Here is a 12,975-nt window from a genome sequence, read left to right on the forward strand (position 1 = left end):
CTCACATAGCGTAATATTAAATCACCTAGATTCTCCAGATAGCACAGAGCCCCATAATTCACATCTACCTGTTCCTGATTTGACATTTCTTTTTTTTTTCCAGTTGGCAAAGAGCTTTTATGAAACATATAACACATGCCACATGCTCTGTCCTGGAAATGGATTCGTTTTCCCAGTGGGGAAAGTGAATGATGTTGGCTGCATCCCGGTTGTCATGTCCCAGTGCAAATGGTTAAGATCTTCTTTTTGTCTCAGCAAATGCCCCGTAGAAGCCTGAGCTGGGTTTAGGCCCTAGGGTCATTGCTAAGCAGTTTCTCTTTCATCCTTTTTAGCACCAGCAGACGCAGCTTGAAACATGTATACAAGATGCCGCTTTACAGCATCCCTTATTCACTGGTACCTTGGAGACTCCAGTTCATTGAAAGTAATAAAACCAGATCATCAAAAAGAATTCTTTTGAACAGGCTTTGGGCTCTGCTGTGCTACTTGGTTACGGATATTCATCTTCCTGGAAACTGTGCTGTTTGATACAGCATACCGGCATGAAAGCATCAGCTGCCTCCCTGGTGCATTAACCCCTCGAGTGTTGAAATCACGATCCTTGAATAGCAAAATAGCTATCGCTGATAATTGCTTGAGGGGAGAAGCAGATTTTTTTCCTCCCAGATGCAGGGAGCTTGCACACTGGGGTCAGAGGGTTTCCCTACCCTCATCCTACTCCAGTGATGCAATGGGCTGTGTACAAAAGGGAAGAGAGAGGGAGCAAAGAGAAGAAGCCTCTATTGGTTACAGCTACAGGCAGGCTGTGAGGTGACTCCTGTATCAAAGGGTGCCATAGAACTTAATCCAAACTGAAAAGACAGATGTACTGAAAACACAGATGTGCTGAAAACACAGGCATTCTGATACTTGGGGCTTTAACCTTCTGATAACCTTACATATCTCGTGATCCTATGTATCGTATAGGGCCCTGATGTCAAGGCTTTATCCCAAAACCCTTTGATTTGGCAAGGGAAAGAGTTGTCACTGTTGTCAGAGTTGCCCGAGCTCTGGTGCTTTTTAATCGCATCCAAACCCTCCCTTCTTTCATCTGTCTCAGCTAGAAAGAAGAGGGGGTCAACACTGGCACCATGAGCATAGGCCTACCGCAGTCCCTGAGTTTCATTTCTCTAAATGGGGAAAAGAGCAAGGATGGTGCAGCTGGGCTAATTTCTCCTGAGATTCCTGTTTGAGAGACTGACACATTTTACCGCATACTATTTGCATCTGTATTTGCAGCACAGAGAGGATTGTAGTCTGAACTCCTGCTTTGGCCTCCATAGGGCTGCTGCGTGCCTCTGCCCTGAGATCTCTTTGTTTTGTTCTAGCTTCACACCAGGGCAGCAAAACCAGCTTGTTTGCAAAATTCCTCCATTAGCACATATGCTAGCTCCAAGATTGTCCCTTGAACTGCAGCTTGTCAGCTGCTGGGGAGAAGCAGCCGAAGAGGACTGCTCTATGCATCTGACCTCCTCCTTATTTTCTCTTTCCAGACCCCCCCATTACTGGCCAATACCAGAGACCCAGGTTAGATGGTTACTTGACCTCGTACAGCCACCCTTGTGCTCTGTCTCATATTGCAGTGGTGAAACTGCTGTGCTTACTGAGGATGGGTGAAGAGAGCTTTATCTTCCTAACTCACTCCTTATTTCATACCACCTCCCTTGTGAGCTCTGACAGCAGGAAAACATACGGTGCCTTTTTACTCATGGCTTGCAAATAGATGCAAGAAAGAGAACATTTAAGTGCCCCCTTTGAGTCTCCCCCTCTGTTCCCTGCCTGAACCTGAGCCCTGTCTGCCCTGCTGCACCCCTGTCACCAAAGAGGCTGTCTCAGGCTTCAGATCCAGATCACACACCAGCAGTTGCTTTCACAGCATCCTTCTGTTTCCAGAATAGGCTCTAACAGGGACAATGCGAGAAGGAAAATGGCTGAAGTTTCAGATCAGCTGAGAATAAATTAATGCAGGATCCCCAGGAGGTTGTTTTTACAGAATCCCTCTGCACTGGAACAGCAAGCGGAGGACTAGGAGAGTAGTAGCTGGCATTGATCACACCTGATTACTTACTGAAGTTTATATGAAAAGATGTTGGAGGAGAAAAACAAGAGGAGGACCTTTTATGATTAGACTAGAAGAGTTTGGGGGAAAAGGGAGAGGAAAAGAGCTCAAAATGCACTCCTACAATGTTCTTTAATGTTATGGCCCTACACTTTTTCTCTAGATTTCATCACTAGTTCATGTATTCTGAGGCTAAGGTGAAACTGTCATTTGAGAGGGTCTGAGTAGAGTCAGGATGCAGGCAATAATATGTGCACAACCATTACATGGACAAATATTGTGAAAAGATGCCTCTTAATTGAAGTGCATTTATAACTTTGTTTCTGCACGTCTCTGTATAGACATATACCTCTGTGTATGTGTCTGAGGACAGGCAGTTCTCTCTCTACATGTATGAGCACGTGTTTGCGCATATACATAAATCTGACATTAGAAGATATAGATCTTTCTTCATGTGGCAGTTTCAGTATAGTAACTGCATGTATGTGCAGGGGTGCATTTATGTCCATAGGCCAGCATGTCTCCACCCATGTGCATGTCTGAACATAGCCTGTCCAAAAGTACTGGTTTGTATGCAGAAAGCCTAAAGCAAAAGCTCATAAGCTACTGCGGTGTTAGTTAAGAAAGCAACACCTCTTCATAAAACCTAAAATAAGCCCTACATCAAAAACACTACAAAACAACTCTAAACCCTCAGGCTACTGCAGGATTATACAGTTGTGAAATACATTATCCAGCCTTTAAAGTCATCTTTGACTATCTGCCTGGGGTCATTCAGACAGCCCAGACTCTCAGCTACATAATACAAAAAAAAGTTGAGCTTGCAGATGTTCCCAGGAAGGCAGTATGTCGAGGTCTAAGTTCTTCCTGCAGAGAGAGGCCGATGGGATTATATCTGAATTCCTTGTTTGCCATAATAATGGCTCAGTAGAGAATTAGCTCCAACACAAACTGCCGTTAGAGGGAGATCTACTGTGTTTGGTGGCAGGAAGAGAAAAAATGAAGAGTACAGGACTCCAGTGAATGAGTCATTGCATCAGAGGCCTAGCAGCAGATACGCTATTCCTTAGCAATAAAGAAGCAAGATAGAGTAATTTTCAGTAGCAGTCTTTAGATGGATTTGCAGGTAGAGTTTTCTATTTTATCCACAGGAGGCACACCAACTTCAGCCTCCAGTTGCTGTTTCTGGTTAGCCAGTCAAGCTTCTAATTGGATCTCCTGTTGGACATTATCTCTGAGACACACCAGGGCTGAGAGAAGGGGCCAGGCTGCTACCTTGCCAATACCTGAAGCCATCAGGCATCACCCTGCAGTCAGATCCAGACAGAGAGGGGGCTATGTGCAGAAATTCATCCAAAGCACCACGTAGCCATCAATCCGGAGTGAGCTGCTTATGCCTCCATCCCAGGGCAGCAGAAGACCCAGCCAAACCTGCACGAGCCTCCCATATTGGTCTGTCTGTTTGTTCTTATACATGGGTAGTCTTGGCTGTCCATCCCCAGCCCCCTCTCTTTTATTCTTCCCAACAAGCCCAGGAGACGATCTCCAAGGAAAACAAAGCAGTGTGAATTACCTTGTCAGCAGCTTAACCAAAGGACAAGCCAAACCACAGCTGCCAGCACAGCTAATTCCAGCTTCACTTCACCAGGCAGCTGGATACTTCAAGTGCAAGAAAATAAGTGTCCTGAGAAGCTCAGCCACCAGTCTTTGGTTGACATTAGAAATGCTCAGACCAGGAGGTCGGTGTGTTGTGGAGAAAGGAAGCTTGGCGTGATAACATCCAGTGGATACATTTTATGAGAAATCCCAAATTCAGACAATGAAGGTATTGAGCTGTCCCCAGCATCCAGCCAGGATCCAAAAGGAAGCATGAGATGAAGAAAGGATGTTTTTCTATGGATAGTAATGATAACGCCAAGGGATTTTTTTTGCTCATCCCAATTACTTAGATGGCTTTTTTCTTCTGTTGGTTGCAACAGACATTTGCCCACTCCTTTGGTTGCTTACCAGCTGCCACAATGATGCATTTTATAATTCTTACTGGGGCAAACTGGCACAACTATTATCTGTGTTCTACATAAGAGCAACAAACACTGAAAGGAGCTCAAAATCAAATTTCCATGAAAGCAAAGACCAACTCAGGGTCAAACAGGTGGCTCCACTCCTGTACAACATGCCAGTGCCAGAATGCCTCATCCAGTCAGTCCCAGCAAGGGTTTCCCTGCAATGTCTCCTTCACCTTGCATCACTACTAACCTGAAGACCAGTTTCCTTAGCACGGGAACTAAGGAGAGCAACTACGGCTTCCTAAAAAGTGATGAAGTCCCTGGCCTTGTACAACATGTCTGCTGGTGCTTTATATGTCACTGTTGTTCCTTACGGGGTACAGCTGTGAAGTGCTTGCAGTCAATTTAGCCTTCTGTTGCTGGAGATTTACAGGAAAAGAACCACAGTCTGTGCTTACTGAGGAGCAATGGGAATTGTCCTCTGAGCTGTGTGTTTCTAGAGCTGGAGATGCTTGTGTTCCCATGACTATGCCTGTAAGTGTGTGCAGCTGACCGCTACGACGTCCCTGTTCTTGTGACCTTGGGTTCAGTCTAACCAATGAGCCAGCTAATAAGTTTGTGTTAACATAAGCAGAGGCAGTGGCAGTCAGAAGAAAAGATATCAGAAATCAAATCTGAGAAAAGGAATTAGGGGAAGAGAATTCATTAATTTCCTCTTTGCAATGACATGTGCTTTCCACTCACTTTTTTTAAATGACATTTTACCTGCTATTAGTTTACTGTGAGCATCTCTAGCGCTGCCTTCCCTCCCCACAGCCAGTTCCCTCAAGAACAAAATTAAATTTAAGCTACTAAAGTCGGACCTTTCTGAAGTAAAAAGAATCTTTAAAAATGGATTTTTTTAAAGGTCATTTTGAACTTTATCTGAGCACACACGGAGACGCAGACCATTCAGCTAAATAATGCCATCTGACCACCTCCTGTCACCATTACTAGGATAAGAACATCATTTATGTGATGGGGAGAACGGAAGGCTTTCCACTCGTTCCTTTTATTCTTCTTCTAATTTTTGGAGATTTTAATGCTGTTCATTTTTATAGCTGCTTCTCCGCTTCCCATTTCCCTTGATAATCCTTAGGAAAGGTCATGAACTTACATTGAAATAGGGCATCCTGATTTTGACCCAACTGAACTCCTTGTTCCCACGAGATCAAGCTGCATTCTCCAGGGCTCTACCTGCTCCTCAGCCTTAGCACATCCTGCCATGTTGGCAGTCCCTTGGCAGGATGGCATCAGAGAAGTCCATCCTCCTCCTTGGGTCTCTTTCCCTCTTCCAGTAATCTAGCTTTACAAATCAAATAAAATATAGCCTATTATCATGTACCTAAGCACATGCTTAACTTCAAGCACGGGAACAATCTAGTTGACCTCATGAGCCTCTTTTGTGGGTTTAAGCTTCACTGTGTGTGGGTGTAGTCTGTGAGACCAAAACCCTGCTCCAGAGGAAGCTCAGGGAAGTACAGTATTTATCCCAGCAGAGTCCCCATCTGCCAGAGGAACCTTCACCACTGACCTGAAGCATCTAGAATTAATTATCTTAACATTATCTTCAACATTATCTTAACAGCAAAGGCTGGCATGGTGAGATGGTTTTGCATGGCCAGCCTCCAGTCTGAACAATCAGGGCCTCTTAAAACCAAGGACTCCATTTCCAGACGTGTCAGATTCACCTTCAGCCGTCAGCCAAAGGTAAAGGGGGTTGCACACAGCTTGCCGTGCGATGAGCCGTGCAGCAGAGCTCAGTGCTGTGGAAACACTGCATATTATTTACTGTATCCAGCTCTCTCCAATCATGCCTTAAACAAGGCCATATTTATTGAAGAGACACTTAAAAATGACCCGTGACATGCTTTGTGTGAACGGGGACTCTCCTCAAACAAAATTTCAGCACTCCACCTCTTCCTGCAATGGCATCCATGTCCCAGTTCACAGCTGCCCGGTCTCCTTGAAGAAGCTTCCCTTTAACAACATTAAAATATTTAATTTGCCAAGTGCTGTGGGAATCCCAAAGGTTTGGAAAAACTATCTATTATAAATGACAAAAATGACATTATTATAGGTAGCCTGCCTACTTGATGTCATCTGTGTTCTACGCTGCTCCTTTAATGAGGCTGTCTTTCAGATACTATACATAATAGAAAAAGATCCTGATGCTAGCACTTCCCAGGTACTCTAAAAATTAAACCAGCCAAGTCCTTACAGCATAAAAAAGACTGCTTTCGAAACCCTAAAACCCTCACGTTCAGAGGAAGCGCTTTTAATATTGTTATTTAGTTGCATAGGCGCTCAGGAGACTATTCCCAGCCACCCAGTGCAATTCAGTAAATGTTCCCCTGAAACCTAACAACACAGTGCCCTCTGCTGCATTTTTCTCTGACATATTAAAAGGAGAAAAAAAAAACCCACAACCCTGCCGTGCTTTGCAGCCTATCCTCTGGCTCAAATTGAGATAAGCAGATGGTTTGTTAGTACTTATCAATGACTCAGTAACATCCAAGGTACTACATAAAACACTTTAGCTGGAGAGAAGTCAAAATAACAAAATGGATTCCATACGAGGGAGAGCAAAAGCAATTGAAAAATCAAGTAGGGAGTGCAGAAGTGCTAGCAGCTCCACGCCTTAGCCCAGCTGTCCCTCCTCTCCAAGCAGAGCTCTAAACCCAATTATTTAAGTTAAATAACTAGTTGCTATAGTCTCGTTGCTTTGTCCTTCCCACCACCCTCACTCCCATCCACCACATCCTCCTGTGACAAAACACTTACAAGAACTACGTGAACAAAACCAAGGACATGCAAGAATGGCAAGACCAAAGACCATGCTATCTACAGAGATGTACATCTACACAGATGCCGTGTAATCTGCATCAAATGGAGCTGGCTGCAAGCCACGCCAACTCAGGAGAGAACGACGGGCTGGGAAGAAGAAATTTCTTCCATCCTACTCTTCATTTTGACTGCAGTGCTAGGTGTTCACATTCCAGGGGACACGGATCTTTGTGGACTACTGCAGAAGAGAAGGACAAACACAAGGCAGCCTTGGGAAACTTCAACGCCAACGACAGCACTTCAGCAATTCTTACTTTGAGCTACTATCACTTTCGGCTCAGTTAATTAAAATCAATAAATGCATTTGCTTTGATTTGGATTTTAGGCCTTCACTGAACAGTACTAAGGCTTTCCTTCACACATTCACCAATGATAAAGTCAATAATTTAAAATTAGCTCGACATACTGTGAATATTGTCTTGGCAATGTAAGGTACCTCTGAACACGGGGACTCCAGGGAGTGCACAGGCATTAGGATTTTAAAGCAGCACCCTTTTGCTGGCGCTGTGGCTGCAGAACAAAAACATTTCAGATACTCCAAAAGACTGTGTTCAGACCCGATCAAATACCAGTGTTTGGGAATGTTTCGTTCTGGTTTCTGGATTAGCCAGCTAGAAAAATAGAGACCACCTGCAAACTGAATCAAGAGTCAATCAAATCACATTCTCTAAAGAGCCAACTGTTGAGTCTTGCTACCAAAGTGTACAAAAATAATCAGATTGGCTCTAAAATTGTGCCATTAAGAAATGTTTAGTTCTTTGCACAGTCGGCCTGATATTTGAGATTGTCAGACCCATGTTTCCAAGCCATTGTTTGCAACAGAAGCTGAAAAAGAAGATAGTTTCTCTCCCGATCACTGTTTTAAGCAAAACATAAAAATTGAGATACACATCTTGAAATGCTGAGATTAGACAATAGTCTGGGTTTGTGTCTGGGTTATGCTGTTATCTAGCAAAGCCATGAAATCTATACCAGCACAAATATGGGTTTATTTGATCCTTCCCTGAAATGTGAGCTTCATCCATCTCCAAACCATTAGAAAATGAAGGTCTGTTATGTCTTCTCCTTTCCCCAATACCTTCTCTTGTGCTTCCTGCATCTTCCTGGGTCCCAGCCAGGCCTGGAAGCACCAAATAACCACAAGAAAGATTACTCCTTGAGATCACCACCCAGGAGCAGGAAATATTATGAGCCTCTTGGGCGGGCCTGTTTTTACTGAAGGAACCACCCTACTTAGCAGGTGCGAAACCTTGAATGGATCCAGAAATTCAGCCAACAACTTATCCTCGTCAGCATCAGCCACTATTAAGAATCAACTCACTCCACTGAAGCAGTGAAAATCCTAAAAGGATGGCTTCTTTTGACACATGCAGTTAGCAACACTATTCTGATCAGCAGAGAGCACAGTATGTGTGAACTGTAAGGCACAAAGGGCAGAGCTCTCAACTCCAAGGATTCAAAGATGTCCAGCCTGCTTGTCTGCAGAATGGAAGAAAAAACTGAAAGGGCAACTACAAACTGGGTGGGAATCTGAATGCACAGAAAGGTCTCTCTCTGATGCAGCTACCCTGAGGGTGAAAAACTTGGAGAATCCCTGCTCTGTTCAGCACAGTATTTAATTACCTAAAGGAAAAACCATGTAAATAGACTTTAAGAGACACACTTGATAATAAATCTATGACAAAAGGCAGTGTAGAAATCAGTGCTTTTGAATTTATTATCTGACCTCCCTGCTGAGCGTTCCTGTGAAGCTGCAAGATAAAATAAATTGGTCTAGCTAAAGAAACTGTAGGAAACATTTGAATATTCCCTGTTCTGAAATATTAACCTGTGATGCTTCTGACTGTCTCTCTCTCAAGTGGAGAACAGCACAGTCACAGTGGGCAGATCAAGACACCAGGAATTTCACTGCAAGTGAGAAATGCAAAGGGGAGTAGACCCCAGGCCAAGACCCCTGCATTACAAGTGCAAAAGAGTTGTCTTGCTAAAGCTGACTAGAATTAAAAAATAAAACCAACCTTCATTAAAATACTCTCCTGGGAAATGTGCAGCATATGACTACTTAAAGGAACAGGCTTTGCTTAGAAATACAGCCAAGTTCCCATATTTCTAAAAGATTAAAGACATTTTTATCCTTTGTTTCTACATTTCTTTTCTTTTCCTTTCTCTTTTAAAATCCTTCGTAAGAAACTTAGCATAGAAAGGTGACTTCAGTGCACGGGAGACAGACACCATGCCATTCGTTAAAGCAGACAAATAAAGAGCTCATCCTGTAAAGCAGCTGAGCACCAACACTTTCTGTCAGCTCTAGAAAAGCTTCTGGCTTGCAGCACTTAACACAATTGAACTGCAGAGGCCATTATTCTGCAGGTTTAGATCCAGCCTGAGTCTCTCTGACTTCATTAAAGCTTCACCTGGGTAAAGGGAGACTCTGGTCTGCATGAATCCTTGGAGCCTGACAGCTTCATTGCTTTCCCTCTCACTGCCGCCACCTGAGGAAGAAGACCTGGCACTCTCTATACTACTGTTTATTATAAAATACATATAACATCATCAAGAAACCTTGTGCCCTACACCTATGGGAGGAGACATTCCCTGAGCCTAAGTGCTGGCAATCTAATTATGATGCATTCAGAAAACCTCATGCTCACCTTTGCACTTTATAATAATTATATTTATCAAAATTAAACACTGTTCAAGGCACACTAACCATACACTTTAGACTGAAAGTGTGATGGGTAAGATTAGATGAGATGCATCCAGCAGACTCTCAGGGACAATTTTGAAACAGAGGACCATCAAAATCACGTCTGCAGAAAAGCAGATATACAGCCATCTCTCATTTGCAGGCACAAACTAGCAGATGGTTTGCAAAACCAGGAAAATGAACTTAAAGCACCCACTCTGTCTTTTACAACTTCACAAGCCTGAGTTTTGCATGGAAAAAATACATGTGTACATCATTAACAGATACAGGTCCTAACTCTTCCACTTTGATTATTTCTTTTTAACTGCCTTGTTTCTGACGCCCTTTAAAAAGGAGCACAAAGGCTTCTCACTATTTATTCAAGATTCTGAAGAAAAATTACTCCTGGTGGGTCTTGAGCTCCCCCCATTGACTTCTCAATAGTAGCTAACATTGAGGCGTCATTTCAATGCTCCTCCACTGTCCAGACATTTTCTGGGTGGGATGTTGAATCTTTACAACAATGACGATGTGATTGCGCTCTGCTGTGTGTATGCTCACTGTATTTTAGCATTACCAATGCTAACAGAAGTTATTGCTGTGCCCAGCCCTTCCTGGAGAGTGCTGCTATTCAGTTGAAGAGCTTATCTTCCTCTTTCTTCAGTGAAGGAAGAATAATCATTTCTCCCTAAGCTCTTCCCCCTCCCTCCCTGGCCAAAATCTTTTATGATCTGAAAGACTCTCCCAATCTCAGACTTGGAGCACGGGGTTATTACACACTGTATTGTGTGTACCATCAGCACTCCAATGAGCTGATGGTAATATACTTAATGGTGCCAAAATTTGTGAAAGTGCCAGGCTTTTGACATCATTTGCCATGAACACTAATCCATAAACTCTGAGCTGCAGGCCGTCTGCATGTCACCTAGATGACTGGCTATCAAATCAGGTTTTCAACAGCCTCCAGCATGGCTCAGTCGCCATCAACTCTCCATTGCTAGTGTTGACAAAGGGTGTAACCATGCTCATGGCTAGGGACTTTGGCTGTCTCCTGGCTTATGACTGATTTCTATGGTAATTCAAGGACAGCCAGTTGTTACTTATTCTGAAGAAATCACCAGCCTGTGTTTTCTTCCTTCTACCTATGAAATGCCTGTGGCTTTGGGGAGATCTGGAGCTCCTTCTCCACAACAGGAAATGCAGTTCTAAAATGCAGCACCCTTCTTCTTCTGGTGCAGACAGGGTAAGTTCCCAGAAGGTCAGGGAAGGCACTGGAATAATGTGAGAAAGAATTAGGCTGCAGTTTAGGGCTTTTGTCACCTTGTTGATCTTTAAGGCACATCCTCTACTTTTTCTTAGCTGTGTTACAGCATTCTGGATATACAAAAGAGGCGGCAACCTTAGGGAATACCACTTCATAGACAGATCTGCAATGGATTATAAAGTTGGAGATAGGTCATGCTCTTTCCTTTCCTGAGGACGGAGTCACGGAACAAAGAGACGTGGCTGGGAGGGAGCCCTCTGGCTATTCTTCATTGTTAAATCGACTCCCTTCAGTGGCGTCAAAGCTCACAGCTATTTGAATGTACCTGAGGAACGGGAGTAAGCCCAGTGACATATGAATTTGATTTTAGACAAAAGGATGGCTAAAGACTTTCACATCATTGTTTAAAACAGTTGCCTCGTTCTTTTCTACCAGCCGTTTGCTCCTTCCTTCAAATATCTTTTTACAAACAACTTCATTTAGAAATTCCAACATCTGCTGTCTGTGACAATTTTGTCTTTTGGAGCCTTTTTTATGGCAAGAGACTGTCTTACTCCATGTTTTCCAGAATGGCATGTAGCTTTACACTTTTAAATATGGGATCAGACCTTTATGATGCTAAGAGCCATCTAGTCCTGTGCAAGAGCTGCGGAAATGATGCATCTTCTATTCCTATTCTATTCTATTCTATTCTATTCAAAAACCTCCCCTACCAGTTTCTACCTCAATGCCTTCCCATGGCACATTATGCTACATCATTAAGAACTATTTTATGTGGTTTTGTTTTTATGAATCCTCAGACTAACGTGAGTGATGCATAGGAGAGGACTGTCTTAATGAGACCAGTTGCTTTTATTCTATCTGTTTATATTAGAGAAAGCAGACCAAGGCCTTTCATGTGGAAGATGGGGAAGTTTACTATCATCCTATAAGCTCTTTGTATAGCTGCTGACTGGCTTGCAGGGAACCACAGTTCAAGCATGCTTAAACCTTTATTAAACAAGTCTTTCACACTTCTATGTTTAAAACAGTTCCCTGGTTCTTTCCACAAGCCACTTGCCCCTTCCTCAAAATCTCTTCTTGCAAACCACTTCATTCACGTTTACACCACGTTTACAACACTTCGGCTGTTTCAAATATTTTGACATAGTCTCCTAGTGAGTGGAATGGTTGCCAAAAGAGCTCTAGTCAACCCCTTAGATCTACCCCCAGCATACCTGAAGAGTAAGATCTTGAGAGCTGAATATGATCTGGTATTCTGAGGGAGAAAAAACCCCCACAGAACAGAAGACAGATTCAGGGCCTATACAGTTAACAATAACCAGAGCTACTATAAGCCACTGAGGTTTACATCCACAGGCAGGATACTAGTGTGGCAGTCCCTCCCTCTCTAGAACTGAGCAGTCGTCTTCCCTCTTCTTTCTCCAGAATTCAATCCTTTCCTTTTCTCTCAACCATCAACAGCGACTGCCAACACAGCAAGACCTTACCTCCCTGCTCTCTCCTCCACTCCAGCTTTGAGGAAAGCAAAGCTAAGCAAGATACTGCCATTATATTGCTTCCATATCACCCATTTGTGTTCCAAGTTGACATTTTCTCCCTCATCCACTCTTTATAGAATCACAGAATAGTTTGGGTTGGAAGGGACCTTTTAAAGTCATCTAGTCCAATCCCCCTGCAATGACAAGGGACATCTTCAACGAGATCAGATTGCTTAGAGCCCCGTCTAATCTGACCTTGAATGTTTCCAGGTATGGGGCATCTACCACCTCTCTGGGCAGCCTGTTCCAGTGTTTCACCACCCTCACTGTAAAAAATTTCTTCCTTATATCTAGTCTGAATCTACCCTCCTTTAGTTTAAAACCATTACCCTATTCTTGCTCTGTCTACAGTAACAATGATAATAATAACCAACAGCAGAGAGCGCACAGAAGGGAAAAAAAACCCCAAGTGACATAATTTACCTTGGACATTTCTTCCTCAGGGGACCTGGCACATTGCCATCAGTCTTGAGCGTTTCAACAGAAAAATATAT

Source organism: Gavia stellata, chromosome 12 (assembly GCF_030936135.1).
Source record: "Gavia stellata isolate bGavSte3 chromosome 12, bGavSte3.hap2, whole genome shotgun sequence".
NCBI lineage: Eukaryota > Metazoa > Chordata > Aves > Gaviiformes > Gaviidae > Gavia > Gavia stellata.